Genomic DNA, 16,107 nt, shown 5'->3' with positions numbered 1-16,107 from the left:
TTCCATAAGTTTGGGTCAGTCACAGTGGTCAGGTATTCTGCCACTGTGTATTCTCTGTTTAGGGCCAAATAGCATTCTAGTTTGCTCAGTTTTTTGTTAATTCTTTCCAATGTGTCAAGTAATTATCTTTTTGTTCTCTTATAATTTGGTTGGGTCTAATTGTGTTGCTGTCCTGGGGCTCTGTGGGGTGTGTTTGTGTTTGTGAACAGAGCCCCAGTGTCATAAACTTTGTCGTCTGAGGAGGAGAAATCATCGGACCAATATGCAGCGGTTAAGGTGCTCATCTTCTTTTTATTTAGAAGGGAAAAAAATACTCATACAAAACAAACAACAAAAAACAGTCCCGTAAGGTGCTCAGACTATACGAGGAAACAACCACCCACAAACACAAGTGAAAACAAACACACTTAAATATGGCCTCCAATCAGAGAAAACAACAAACAGCTGCCTCTGATTGGAGGTCATTGACAAAACTAACATAGACATAGAAAAACTAGAAAACCCACATAGAAATAGAAAACATAGAACATCAACCAAAAACCCCGAAACACACTAAACAAACACCCCCTGCCACGCCCTGACCAAACTACAATAACAAACAACCCTTTTACTAGTCAGGACGTGACACCCAGGACCAGCTTGGTTAGGAGACTCTTTTCCAGGTTCATCTCTCTGTAGGTAATGGCTTTTTATGGAAAGTTTGGGAATCGCTTCCTTTTAGGTGGTTGTAGAATTTAACGTCTCTTTTCTGGATTTTGATAATTAGCGTGTATTGGCCTAATTCTGCTCTGCATGCATTATTTGGTGTTCGACGTTGTACACAGAGGATATTTTTGCAGAATTCTGCATGCAGAGTCTCAATTTGGTGTTTGGTGTTTGTTTGTGAGTTCTTGGTTGGTGAGCGGACCCCAGACCTCACAACCATAAAGGGCAATGGGTTCTATAACTGATTCAAGTATTTTTTGCCAGATCCTAATTGGTATGTTGAATTTTATGTTCCTTTTGATGCCCTTCTTGCCTTGTCTCTCAGATCATTCACAGCTTTGTGGAAGTTACCTGTGGCGCTGATGTTTATGCCAAGGTATGTATAGTTTTTTGTGTGCTCTAGGGCAACGCTGTCTAGATGAAATTTGTATTTGTGGTCCTGGTGACTGGACCTTTTTTGAAACACCATTATTTTGATCTTACTGAGATTTACTGTCAGGGGCCAGGTCTGGCAGAATCTGTGCAGAATATCTAGGTGCTGCTGTAGGCCTTCCTTGGTTGGTGACAGAAGCACCAGATCATCAGCAAACACTAGACATTTGACTTCAGATTCTAGTAGGGTGAGGCCGGGTGCTGCAGACTGTTCTAGTGCCCACGCAAATTCGTTGATACATATGTTGAAGAGGGTGGTGCTTAAGCTGCATCCCTGTCCCACCCCACGGCCCTGTGGGAAGAAATGTGTGTGTTTTTTGCCAATTTTAACCACGCTCTTGTTGTTTGTGTACATGGATTTTATAATGTCGTATGTTTTTCCCCCAACACCACTTTCCATCAATTTGTATAGCAGACCCTCATGCAAAATTGAGTTGAAGGGTTTTTTGAAATCAACAAAGCATAAGAAGACTTTGCCTTTGTTTTGGCTTGTTTGTTTGTCAATTAGGGTGTGCAGGGTGAATACGTGGTATGTTGTACGGTAATTTGGTAAAAAGCCAATTTCACATTTGCTCAATACATTGTTTTCACTGAGGAAATGTACGAGTCTGCTGTTAATGATAATGCAGAGGATTTTCCCAAGGTTGCTGTTGTGCGAGGAGCACGGTAATTATTGTGGTAAAATTTGTCTCCACTTTTGTGGATTGGTGTGATCAGTCGTTGGTTACAAATATTGGGGAAGATGCCAGAGCTAAGGATGATGTTAAAGAGTTTTAGTATAGCCAATTGGAATGTGTTGTCTGTATATTTGATAATTTCATTGAGGATACCATCAACACCACATGCCTTTTTGGGTTGGAGGGTTTTTATTTTGTCCTGTAGCACATTCAAGGTAATTGGAGAATCTAGTGGGTTCTGGTAGTCTTTAATAGTTGATTCTAAGATTTGAATTTGATCGTGTATATGTTTTTGCTGTTTGTTCTTTGTTATAGAGCCAAAAAGATTGGAGAAGTGGTTTACCCATACATCTCCATTTTCGATAGATAATTCTTCGTGTTGTTTGTTTAGTGTTTTCCAATTTTCCCAGAAGTGGTTTGATTCTATGGATTCTTCAATTACATTGAGCTGATTTCTGACGTGCTGTTCCTTCTTTTTCCGTAGTGTATTTCTGTATTGTTTTAGTGATTCACCATTGTGAAGGTGTAGACTCAGGTTTTCCGGGTCTCTATGTTTTTGGTTGGACAGGTTTCTCAATTTCTTTCTTGGAATTTTGCATTCTTCATCAAACCATTTGTCATTGTTGTTCATTTTCTTCGGGTTTTCTATTTGAGATTTTTAGATTTGATTGTAATGGTTGTCGTCGGGAATAGAGGACCAAAACGCAGCTGTAACGGTTGTCGTCGGGAATAGAGGAACAAAACGCAGCAGGAATGTGGATGCTCATCTTGATATTTATTTTAAATAAAGAGAACAACAAAACGAAGAACGCACGAACAACAAAACAGTCTTGTCATGCTCACACAGGCAAAACAAGAAACAATCTCCCACAAACACTTAACCAAACACATACCCATATATAGGACTCTCAATCAGAGGCAACTAGAAAACACCTGCCTCCAATTGAGAGTCCAACCCCAATAAACTAGACAGAAATACAAAAGACTAGAGACCACAGAAATACAAACCTAGAACATACCCCAAAAACCCGGAACTAACTAAACCAACACCCTACTAAATAAATCACCACCCCGAACCACATAAACAAAATACCCTCTGCCACGTCCTGACCAAACTACAATAACAAATAACCCTTATAATGGTCAGGACGTGACAGCAGCAGGAATGTGGATGCTCATCTTATTATTTATTTTAAATAAAGAGAACACCAAAATAACAAAACGAAGAACGCACGAACAACAAAACATTCTTGTCAGGCTCACACAGGCAAAACAAGAAACAATCTCCCACAACACCAAACCAAACAATTACCCATATATAGGACTCTCAGAGGCAACGAGAAAGCACCTGCCTCCAATTGAGAGTCCAACCCCCCATCAACCTAAACATAGACATACAACAAACCAGAAAGAACATAGAAATACAAAACATAGAACATAGACCAAAACCCGGAAATAATAAATCAAACACCCTACTACATAAATCACCACCCTGAACCACATAAACAAAATACCCTCTGCCACGTCCTGACCAAACTACAATAACAAATAACCCTTATACTGGTCAGGACGTGACATTGATAGGGAAGCTGAGAGGTCAAATATACTGTTAAGATTTTCTACTGTCAAGTTTACAACTTCACCATTACAGTGTAATGTTTTACCGAGGAAGTTGTCTGAAAGGGATTTAATTTGTTGTTGCCTTATTTTTTTTGGTAGGTTTCCAAACTGCATTCCTTCCATCTATAGTATTTCTTAATGTTACTCAGTTCCTTTGGCTTTGATGCCTCATTATTGAGTATTGATCTGTTCAAGTAGAGTGTGATTTTGCTGTGGTCTGATAGGGGTGTCAGTGGACTGACTGTGAATGCTCTGAGAGACTCTGGGTTGAGGTCTGAGAGACTCTGGGTTGAGGTCAGTCTACAGTACTACTGCCAAGAGATGAGCTATAGGTGTACCTACCATAGGAGTCCCCTCGAAGCCTACCATTAACTATGTACATACCCAGCGTGCGACAGAGCTGCAGGAGTTGTGACTTGTTTTTGTTGGTTATGTTGTCATAGTTGTGCCTAGGGGGGCATATGGGGGAGGGAATGCTGTCAGCTGCAGGCAGGTGTTTGTCCCCCTGTGTGCTGAGGGTGTCAGGTACTTGTCCGGTTCTAGCATTTAGGTCGCCACAGACTAGTGCATGTCCCGGGGCCTGGAAATGATTGAATTCCCCCTCCAGGATGGAGAAGCTGTCTTCATTAAAGTATGGGGAATCTAGTGGGGGGATATAGGTAGCACACAGGAGGACATTTTTCTCTGTTAAGATAATTTCCTTTTGAATTTCTATCCAAATGTGAAATATTCCTGTTTTGATTAATTTAATGGCGTGAGTTCGGTCTGTTCTATACCAAATTAGCATACCCCCTGAGTCCCTTCCCTGTTTCACACCTGGTAGTTTGGTGGATGGGACTACCAGCTCTCTGTAACCTAGAGGGTAACCAATGGGTCCGTCTCCTCTATACCAGGTTTCTTGCAGGATGACAATGTCTATATTACCGATTTATCTGGTGAAGTCTCAGTTCCTGCTCTTTAGGCCAAAGGCAGATGACCTCAGGCCTCGGATATTCCAGGATGAGATAGTGAAGGCATTGTGTTCCATAAAGTGTCCAATGTTGTTGGTCATGTGGTTTGGCCTCAGGCCAGTATCTATCCATCCATCCATCCACTTGGACACGTGTATGGGCAAGCATGCATCCCCGCTCCTGTTTGTCTCCCCCCCACACCCCCGTCTCCCCTTGACTCACCTGTGTGTGTCGGGCCTCCTTTGGGACCTGCTTATTAGAGTATTACAAATGAATGGGGGCCGGTTTAGGGGAGGGATGTGAAGAGATGTCGGTATATATTTATGCACATTTTTCTGCCCCCCTCCCTCCCCCTACATACAGTAGCGACTGATCAGGTTGAATATGATAGCAGGCCTGTGAGGAATGAGGCCAATTTTCCGTGAGGTCATCTTACAAGGAAGCTGTGCGGCTGGGGTTCACACAGGGTGCTCTGTGCTACTGCACCACCCTCTGGGGCTCTAGCTGGATCCAATGATATACAGGGAACAAATAGAGCTGTTACATCTAATATGATCTAGCGAACATCAATATATATCGAAACACTTACTTCTTATTCTTAAAGACAAGAAGTGTATCTTCAGCTATCTTTATGTACACAGTAATAGCTATAATGGTCCAGTGAAAATCTCACTTTTAAAAGTGAATATTCTGTTAACTCATACCCAAATAATGTTGTTGAAAATGTTGGGTACGCCCACACCATTCCAAAACAGAAAAGCTGCTTAACATACTTAATTACAATTTAAGTATGTTAAAAAGTATTTAACTGGTTGGAACTTCCGGTTTGGAGCGAGCAGTCGCACTACGCTTCACTCCACAGGTAATATTACACTTCACTACATTACAACGGTTTGATTTGTTTGATCCGAGCAATTCTTTTCTTTTCTCAGCTAGCTACATAGCCGTCTTTGTATCAAAGATAATCGTGTAGCTTAGAGTAATTATCGAAGTTAGCTATCTTCGTCCTCCTAACGTAGTCATCACTGCTAGCTAGCTAGTCAACACTGCTAGCTAGCCAACCAGCCAACTTCCACCGACTAGCTGCACTATCTATTACATTACAACGGAACGACTTGACTAGTGTAGTGTTAGTGAGCCAGCTACTTAGTTGTCTTTGCATCTAAGATAATTGTGTAGTTTAGAGTAATTATTAGTAAGTAGCCAGCCGCGACGCCAGACGTAGTCAACACACCTAGTCATCATTAATCCACTGCTAGCTAGCTAGCCAACAGCTAGCCAACCGTTACCGACTAGCAGCGCTGTAGATACCAATACTTTTACAACGGAACGATTTGACTAGTGCAGTGTTGGCTAGCTAGCTACATAGTTGTCTTTGTCATAGCTTGATAATTGTGTAGTTTAGTAATTACCGAGGTTAGCTAGCCAGCTATTGCCGTCCCCCGCGACGCCATTTTTCCTAACCCAGCCAACTAGTAACACTGTAGAAACTAAAATACATTACAAAGGAACGTCTTGATTAGTGTTATGTTAGCTAGCTACAAAGTTGCTTTTGTATCATGACAAGGTGTAGTACTGAAACTATCGAGGTCACCTAGCCAGCTACACGGTCAAACAAAGTCAACAACGCAGCCACTGCTAGCTAGCCTACTCCACCAGCCAGCAGTACTGTATCATTTTCGTCATTTCAGTCAATAGATTTTCTGCAACGTAAGCTTAACTTTCTGAACATTCGAGACGTGTAGTCCACTTGTCATTCCAATCTCCTTTGCATTAGCGTAGCCTCTTCTGTAGCTTGTCAACTATGTGTCTGTCGATCCCGGTTCTCTCCACTCTGCACAGGCCATACAAACGCTTCACACCGCGTGGCCGCTGCCACTCTAACCTGGTGGTCCCAGCGCGCACGACCCACGTGGAGTTCCAGGTCTCCGGCAGCCTCTGGAACTGCCGGTCTGCGGCCAACAAGGCTGAGTTCATCTCAGCCTATGCTACCCTCCAGTCCCTAGACTTCCTGGCGCTGACGGAAACATGGATCACCACAGATAACACTGCTACTCCTACTGCTCTCTCCTCGTCTGGCCACGTGTTCTCGCATACCCCTAGAGCATCGAGCCAGCGGGGTGGTGGCACTGGAATCCTCATCTCTCCCAAGTGGACATTCTCTCTATCTCCCCTGACCCATCTGTCTATCTCCTCATTTGAATTCCATGCTGTCACAGTTACCAGCCCTTTCAAGCTTAACATCCTCATCATTTATCGCCCTCCAGGTTCCCTTGGAGAGTTCATCAATGAGCTTGACGCCTTGATAAGTTCCTTCCCTGAGGATGGCTCACCTCTCACAGTTCTGGGTGACTTTAACCTCCCCACGTCTACCTTCGACTCATTCCTCTCTGCCTCCTTCTTTCCACTCCTCTCCTCTTTTGACCTCACCCTCTCACCTTCCCCCCCTACTCACAAGGCAGGCAATACGCTTGACCTCATCTTTACTAGATGCTGTTCTTCCACTAATCTCATTGCAACTCCTCTCCAAGTCTCCGACCACTACCTTGTATCCTTTTCCCTCTCGCTCTCATCAAAAACTTCTCACTCTGCCCCTACTCGGATGGTATTGCGCCGTCCCAACCTTCGCTCTCTCTCTCCTGCTACTCTCTCCTCTTCCATCCTATCATCTCTTCCCTCTGCTCAAACCTTCTCCAACCTATCTCCTGATTTTGCCTCCTCAACCCTCCTCTCCTCCCTCTCTGCATCCTTTGATTTTCTCTGTCCCCTATCCTCCAGGCCGGCTCGGTCCTCCCCTCCTGCTCCGTGGCTCGACGACTCACTGCGAGCTCACAGAACAGGGCTCCGGGCAGCCGAGCGGAAATGGAGGAAAACTCGCCTCCCTGCGGACCTCGCATCCTTTCACTCCCTCCTCTCTACATTTTCCTCTTCTGTCTCTGCTGCTAAAGCCACTTTCTACCACTCTAAATTCCAAGCATCTGCCTCTAACCCTAGGAAGCTTTTTGCTACCTTCTCCTCCCTCCTGAATCCTCCTCCCCCTCCCCCCCCCTCCTCCCTCACTGCGGATGACTTCGTCAACCATTTTGAAAAGAAGGTTGACGACATCCGATCCTCGTTTGCTAAGTCAAGCGACACCGCTGGTCCTGCTCACACTGCCCTACCCTGTGCTTTGACCTCTTTCTCCCCTCTCTCTCCAGATGAAATCTCGCGTCTTGTGACGGCCGGCCGCCCAACAACCTGCCCACTTGACCCTATCCCCTCCTCTCTTCTCCAGACCATTTCCGGAGACCTTCTCCCCTACCTCACCTCGCTCATCAACTCATCCTTGACCGCTGGCTACGTCCCTTCCGTCTTCAAGAGAGCGAGAGTTGCACCCCTTCTGAAAAAACCTACACTCGATCCCTCCGATGTCAACAACTACAGACCAGTATCCCTTCTTTCTTTTCTCTCCAAAACTCTTGAACGTGCCGTCCTTGGCCAGCTCTCCTGCTATCTCTCTCAGAACGACCTTCTTGATCCTAATCAGTCAGGTTTCAAGACTGGGCATTCAACTGAGACTGCTCTTCTCTGTGTCACGGAGGCTCTCCGCACTGCTAAAGCTAACTCTCTCTCCTCTGCTCTCATCCTTCTAGACCTATCTGCTGCCTTTGATACTGTGAACCATCAGATCCTCCTCTCCACCCTCTCCGAGCTGGGCATCTCCGGCGCGGCCCACGCTTGGATTGCGTCCTACCTGACAGGTCGCTCCTACCAGGTGGCGTGGCGAGAAGCTGTCTCCGCACCACGTGCTCTCACCACTGGTGTCCCCCAGGGCTCTGTTCTAGGCCCTCTCCTATTCTCGCTATACACCAAGTCACTTGGCTCTGTCATATCCTCACACGGTCTCTCCTATCATTGCTACGCAGACGACACACAATTAATCTTCTCCTTTCCCCCTTCTGACAACCAGGTGGCGAATCGCATCTCTGCATGTCTGGCAGACATATCAGTGTGGATGACGGATCACCACCTCAAGCTGAACCTCGGCAAGACGGAGCTGCTCTTCCTCCCGGGGAAGGACTGCCCGTTCCATGATCTCGCCATCACGGTTGACAACTCCCTTGTGTCCTCCTCCCAGAGTGCTAAGAACCTTGGCGTGATCCTGGACAACACCCTGTCGTTCTCCACTAACATCAAGGCGGTGACCCGATCCTGTAGGTTCATGCTCTACAACATTCGCAGAGTACGACCCTGCCTCACACAGGAAGCGGCGCAGGTCCTAATCCAGGCACTTGTCATCTCCCGTCTGGATTACTGCAACTCGCTGTTGGCTGGGCTCCCTGCCTGTGCCATCAAACCCCTACAACTCATCCAGAACGCCGCAGCCCGTCTGGTGTTCAACCTTCCCAAGTTCTCTCACGTCACCCCGCTCCTCCGCTCTCTCCACTGGCTTCCAGTTGAAGCTCGCATCCGCTACAAGACCATGGTGCTTGCCTACGGAGCTGTGAGGGGAACGGCACCTCCGTACCTTCAGACTCTGATCAGGCCCTACACCCAAACAAGGGCACTGCGTTCATCCACCTCTGGCCTGCTCGCCTCCCTACCCCTGAGGAAGCACAGTTCCCGCTCAGCCCAGTCAAAACTGTTCGCCGCTCTGGCACCCCAATGGTGGAACAATCTCCCTCACGATGCCAGGACAGCGGAGTCAATCACCACCTTCCGGAGACACCTGAAACCCCACCTCTTTAAGGAATACCTGGGATAGGATAAAGTAATCCTTCTAACCCCCCCCCCCCCTTTAAAGGATTTAGCTGCACTATTGTAAAGTGTTTGTTCTACTGGATATTATAGGTGAATGCACCAATTTGTAAGTCGCTCTGGATAAGAGCGTCTGCTAAATGACTTAAATGTAATGTAAATGTAACTCATACTGTAATTAATTATTGGTAATATTTCATATATTTATGAAAACACTGGACAGTTACTTTAAAGCAACCAGAAAGATCACCAGTTAAGGTTTGTAAAATAGGGCACACTGTATCAAAACATTTTGTAATAGAAAACAAAACCCAAGTTGAGTAAGTCCGTCCATGTTTCAGTCAGTTTGATGCCTAATGAATACCCACGCTGTTCAGTCAACAGCTGCAGTCTGGAATTAGAAATCAATTATTGAGCTTGGACAACCTCATTAAGACTGTGAATGGGATTTAACCGTTTACTGTTTCTGCCTACTGATCTCACCACTCCTGGCTTAAGGTTTATAATTACTGTCTATTTTTTCTCTGTTAATGTTTGATGGGAGGTTGTTTTTTTGGTAGAAATTAAGATAGTTGAAAAGAACAGAAAGGCCCACTGTCACGTCCTGACCAGTTTAGGTATTATTTGTATTGTAGTTTGGTCAGGACGTGGCAGAGGGTATTTGTTTTGGTTGTTTCGGGGTGGTTGGTTGTGTTTAGGGTGTGTGATTTGTTAGTTCTGGGTGTTGGGTATGCTCTAGGTTGTATTTTCTACGTTCTGTTTTGTTTTTCTATGTTTAGGTTTGGGTGTGGACTCTCAATTGGAGGCAGGTGTTTCTATTTTCCTCTGATTGAGAATCCTATATATAGGTATGTGTTTGGGGTTGTTAATTGTGGGTAGTTTTATTTCGCACTGCTGTTATTATTTAGCCTGTGAAACTGTCGGTCTGTCGTTCTCTGTTTTCTTGTTTTTATCGTGTTCACAATAAATAATATGATGAACATGCAACCCGCTGCGCCTTGGTCCTCTCTTCACTACGACTTCCGTTACTCCCACACACTGAATATGCTCCCAATAACCACCTGATAACATTTCCATCTGCAAGTATCTTCGTCAGCTTGGATCTAAGCACCTACGTTTTTTAAGAATGTGCGTATGACCACAAACGCTTCTAGAAATGAAGGTGGTCTCACTACTGGTGTCCCCCAAGGCCTGGTACTAGGTCATGTTTTGTTTCCCCATAGACCAAGTCACTTGTTATTTACCGTAGACCAAGCATGGGATTTGAGTGTTCTGTTTCTGTCTCCTTCTCTCATCTAAACACTCCTAGCGTGATGTTACCTTTGGAAGTGTTTTAATAGAACCCCAGGCATTGATTTAACTACCCAACCAAATATGTTTATCTGTATGGTATAATTAGTTGCAAAAGAGGTTCTATGATTTTTGTGAGTGACTCAACACGGTGCTTGTTTGCGCTGAGTTTAGGCACTACCTAATTGATTCAAGTCATCATCAGTCTAAATTAGGCATTAATAATCAAAGGAGTGTAAGATAGGTAAATTAGGCATTAATAATCAAAGGACGACTGGAAATGAACACACTGGTAGCAAATGAAGCAGTACTAATCAGCAAGGAGAGGGGTAAGAAAGGGAAAGAGAGGATAGGGAGGGAGGGAGGGGTGAAGGAGTGAAAGAGAGAGGGAGCTAGAGAGACAGAGAGGAAGAGAAAGAGAGAAGAAGAGAGAGTGGTGGGACAATGAGGGAAGGGAAGGAAGATGGAATAGAAATATATAATGAGAGAGAAACAGAGAGAGAAACAGGCTAGGCCTACATTACCTATACAGTACATGATCTCACCTGTGTGTCCCAGGCCTCCTTTGGGACCTGCTTATTAGAGTATTACAAATTAATGGGGGCCGGATTAGGGGAGGGGTGTGAAGAGATGTCGGTATATATTTCTGTACATTTTTCTGCCCCCCTCCCCCTGCATAGTGACTGATCAGGTTGAATATGATAGCAGGTCTGTCGTTCCCTCCCTCCCTCCCTCCCTCCCTCCCTCCCTCCCTCCCTCCCTCCCTCCTCCTCTCCTCTCCACATTGTGTTTGTCTATCTGATCCTGTGGTCTTTTGTTGTTGTATGAAAGGCCTGATGCCACCCTCATTATTTTCTCCTTTATCTCTCTCCCCAGCGCTCTGATTAGAACAGACGCCCCTGACAGACGCCCTCACACACCCCCTATCTATTACACCCTCTGTGTGTGTGTGCTCGCGTGTGTGTGTATGTGGGGGGGGGGGGGGGGGTCAGGCATTTGTGTGCATTGTAACGTATGTACAGTAAATGCTTTGACAGTATATCTAGTATAACATACTACAGAGAGACAGTATATCTAGTATAAAATACTACAGTGAGACAGTATATCTAGTATAACATAGTACAGAGAGACAGTATATCTAGTATAACATACTACAGAGAGACAGTATATCTAGTATAACATACAACAATAGGGGAGAAACATATTACAGAGAGACAGTATATCAAGTACAACATACTACAGAGAGACAGTATATCTAGTATAACATACTACATAGGAGAGAAACATACTACAGAGAGACAGCATATCTAGTACAACGTACTACAGAGAGACAGTATATCTAGTACAACACTCTACAGAGATACAGTATATCTAGTGTAACATACTACATAGGAGAGAAACATACTACAGAGGGACAGTATATCTAGTACGACACACTACAGAGATACAGTATATCTAGTATAACATACTACAGAGAGACTGTATATCTAGTAGAACATACTACATAGGGGAGAAATATACTACATATAGACAGTATATATAGTATAACATACTACAGAGAGAAAGTATATGTAGTGTAACATATTACATAGGGGAGAAACATACTACAAAGAGACAGTATAGTTAGTATAACATACTACAGAGAGACAGTATATCTAGTATAACATACTACAGAGAGACAGTATATTTAGTATAACATACTACAGAGAGACAGTATATCGAGTATAACATACTACAGAGAGACAGCATATCTAGTATAACATACTACAGAGAGACTGTTAATATAGTATAACATACTACATAGGGGAGAAACATACTACATAGAGACTGTATATCTAGTATAACATACTACAGAGAGACAGTATATCTAGTTTAACATACTACATAGGGGAGAAATATACTACAGAGAGACGGTATATATAGTTTTACATACTACATAGAGGAGAAACATACTACATAGAGGAGAAACATACTACATAGGGGAGAAACATACTACATAGGGGAGAAACATACTACATAGAGGAGAAACATACTACATAGCGGAGAAACATACTACATAGGGGAGAAACATACTACATAGAGACAGTATATCTAGTTTTACGTACTACATAGGGTAGAAACAAAGTACATAGGGGAGAAATATACTACATAGGGGAGAAACATACTACATAGGGGAGAAATATACTACATAGAGGAGAAACATACTACATAGGGGAGAAACATACTACATAGGGGAGAAACATACTACATAGAGGAGAAACATACTACATAGAGACAGTACATTTAGTATAACATACTACAGAGAGACCGTATATCTAGTATAACATACTACATAGAGACAGTATATCTAGTTTTACGTACTACATAGGGGAGAAACATACTACATAGAGACAGTATATCTAGTTTTACGTACTACATAGGGGAGAAACATACTACATAGGGGAGAAATATACTACATAGAGGAGAAACATACTACATAGAGGAGAAACATACTACATAGGGGAGAAACATACTACATAGAGACAGCATATTTAGTATAACATACTACAGAGAGACCGTATATCTAGTATAACATACTACATAGGGGAGAAACATACTACATAGTGGAGAAACATACTACATAGAGACAGTATATCTAGTATAACATACTACAGAGAGACAGTATATCTAGTATAACATACTACAGAGAGACCGTATATCTAGTATAACATACTACAGAGAGACAGTATATCTAGTATAACATACTACATATGGGAGAAACATACTACAGAGAGACAGTATACCTAGTATAACATACTACAGAGAGACTGTGTATATAGTATAACATACTACATAGGGGAGAAACATACTACAGAGAGACAGTATATTTAGTATAACATACTACAGAGAGACAGTATATTTAGTATAACATACTACCGAGAGACAGTATATTTAGTATAACATACTACATAGAGACTGTATATCTAGTATAACATACTACATTTTTTTATTAACATAATTGGTGAGGCAAAGGGAAATTATAAATTGATCTGGGAGAATCTAAAAAAGTTAACAGGGAAAGACCATAGTAACACTGCAAAAAGACTAGAAATCATGGTGAATAACAATCTAACACAGGATGCAGTCGAAATAGCAATAGCCTTCAATTCCTACTTTATTGACTCTGTCAAGGTACTGACACAGAACCCCTCCACTGGTTTATTGGGCTCAGTGCTAGTGAATGACGCTCAACCTGTCTTCATCATAAGGGAGGTTTCTGAGTCAAAGGTGAACAAGGTGTTTAGCTCACTAAAGAACTCTAAATCCCAAGATGTGTTTGGGCTGGACTCTACCTTTCTTAAAAACTACAAAGAGTCACTCATTGGCCCCATTACTAAGGTCACCAATACATCTATTGGTCTGGGGGTGTTTCCAAGGGTATGGAAGTCGGCCATAACAACGGCCGTCTTTAAATCGGGCGACCCTGCTGACGTGAGTAACTACAGGCCCATTAGTATACTACCTGTGGTGTGGAAGGTTGTTGAAAAGTGTGTAGCAGAACAACTGTGTAGCAGGTTGCCCACCTCAACAACAGCCCCTTCACATTACACTCCATGCAGTTTGGCTTCAGAGCGAAACACTCCACAGAAACGGCCAACTGCTTTCTTCTGGAAAATGTGAAGTCCAAGATGGACAAAGGGGGCATTGTTGGGGCTGTGTTTCTGGACCTAAGGAAGGCTTTCGATACTGTTAACCATGAGATTCTCATCACAAAATTGTCCAAGTTCAACTTTTCCCCCGATGCCTTGAGATGGATGAAATCTTACCTTGAAGGCAGAACTCAGTGCGTCAGAGTGAGCAATGAGCTGTCGCCCACTCTTAGCTATGATGTGGGCGTGCCCCAAGGGTCAATACTGGGGCCCCTCCTGTTCAGCCTGTATATTAATGATCTGCCTTCTGTCTGCACTGGGTCTGAAGTTCAAATGTATGCAGATGATACAGTGATATATGTGCATGCAAAGAGCAAACAACAAGCTGCACAAGAACTCACTACTGTAATGGTCCAGGTTACAAAGTGGCTCAGTGACTCATGTTTGCATCTCAATGTGAAAAAAACTGTCTGCATGTTGTTCACAAAGAGGGCAACAGATGCTACTGAGCCAGATGTCAATGTGTCAGGGGAGAAGCTCCAGGTGTTATCTGATTTTAAGTACCTTGGCATCATACTTGATTCCAACCTCTCTTTTAAGAAGCATGTGAAAATGGTAATTCAAATAACCAAATTCAACCTAGCTAATTTCCGATTTATACGAAATTGTTTGACTACAGAGGTACCAAAACTGTACTTCAAATCTATGATACTCCCCCACGTAACATACTGCTTGACTAGTTGGGCCCAAGCTTGCTGTACAACATTAAAACCCATTCAGTCTGTCTACAAACAGGCTCTCAAATTGCTCGATAGGAAGCCCAATAGCCATCATCACTGTTACATCCTCAGAAAGCATGAGCTCCTGAGTTGGGAAAATCTTGTGCAATTCACCGACGCATGTCTTGTATTCAAGATCCTAAATGGCCTGGCTCCCCCTCCACTCAGTACTTTTGTAAAACGGAAAACCCAAACATATGGCAGCAGATCCACAAGGTCTGCCATGAGAGGTGACTATATAGTTCCCTTAAGGAAAAGCACCTTTAGTAAATCTGCTTTCTCTGTGAGAGCTTCCCATGTCTGGAATACACTGCCATCAGACACACATAACTGCACCACATATCACACTTTCACAAAATGCATGAAGACATGGCTAAAGGTCAATCAGATTTGTGAACATAATCCCTAGCTGTGTATTGCCGCTTTCCATGTTGTTTGTTTGTGAAGTGTGGAAACACTTTGTTGCTTTTATGGATTTTGTCTTGTTGCTTTTTGTTCTATGTTGCTCTGTCTGTATGCTATGTCTTGCTTGTCCTATGTTGCTCTGTTTGTATGCTATGTCTTGCTTGTCCTATGTTGCTCTGCGTGTGCTCACTGCTCAATGATTGTCTATATTGTAATTGTTTTTAACAAACTGCCCAGGGGCTGCGGATGAAAATTTGCCAACTGGCTAAAACCGGCACTTTTACTGAAACGTTGATTAATGTGCACTGTCCCTGTAAAAAGAAAATAAACTCAAACTCAAACATAGAGACAGTACATCTAGTATAACATACTACAGAGAGACAGTGTATCTAGTTTAACATACTACAGGTTGGAGAAACATACTACAGAGAGACAGTATATCTAGTATGACATACTACAGAGAGACAGTATATCTAGTATGGCATACTACAGAGAGACAGTATATCTAGTATAACATACTACAGAGAGACAGTACATCTAGTATAACATACTACATAGGGGAGAAACATACTGCATAGAGACAGTATATCTAGTATGACATACTACAAAAAGACAGTATATCTAGCATAACATACTACAGAAAGAGAGTATATTTAGTATAACATACTACATAGGGGAGAAACATACTACATAGCGACAGTATATCTAGTATAACATACTACAGCGAGACAGTATATCTAGTACAACATACTACAGAGAGACACTATATGTAGTATAACATATTACATAGGGGAGAAACATACTACAAAGAGACAGTATAGTTAGTTTAACATACTACAGAGAGACAGTATATGTAGTATAACATACTACATAGGGGAGAAAC

This window comes from Salmo trutta, chromosome 20, assembly GCF_901001165.1.
Source record: "Salmo trutta chromosome 20, fSalTru1.1, whole genome shotgun sequence".
Taxonomy (NCBI): domain Eukaryota; kingdom Metazoa; phylum Chordata; class Actinopteri; order Salmoniformes; family Salmonidae; genus Salmo; species Salmo trutta.
This window is presented reverse-complemented; position numbering follows the sequence as displayed.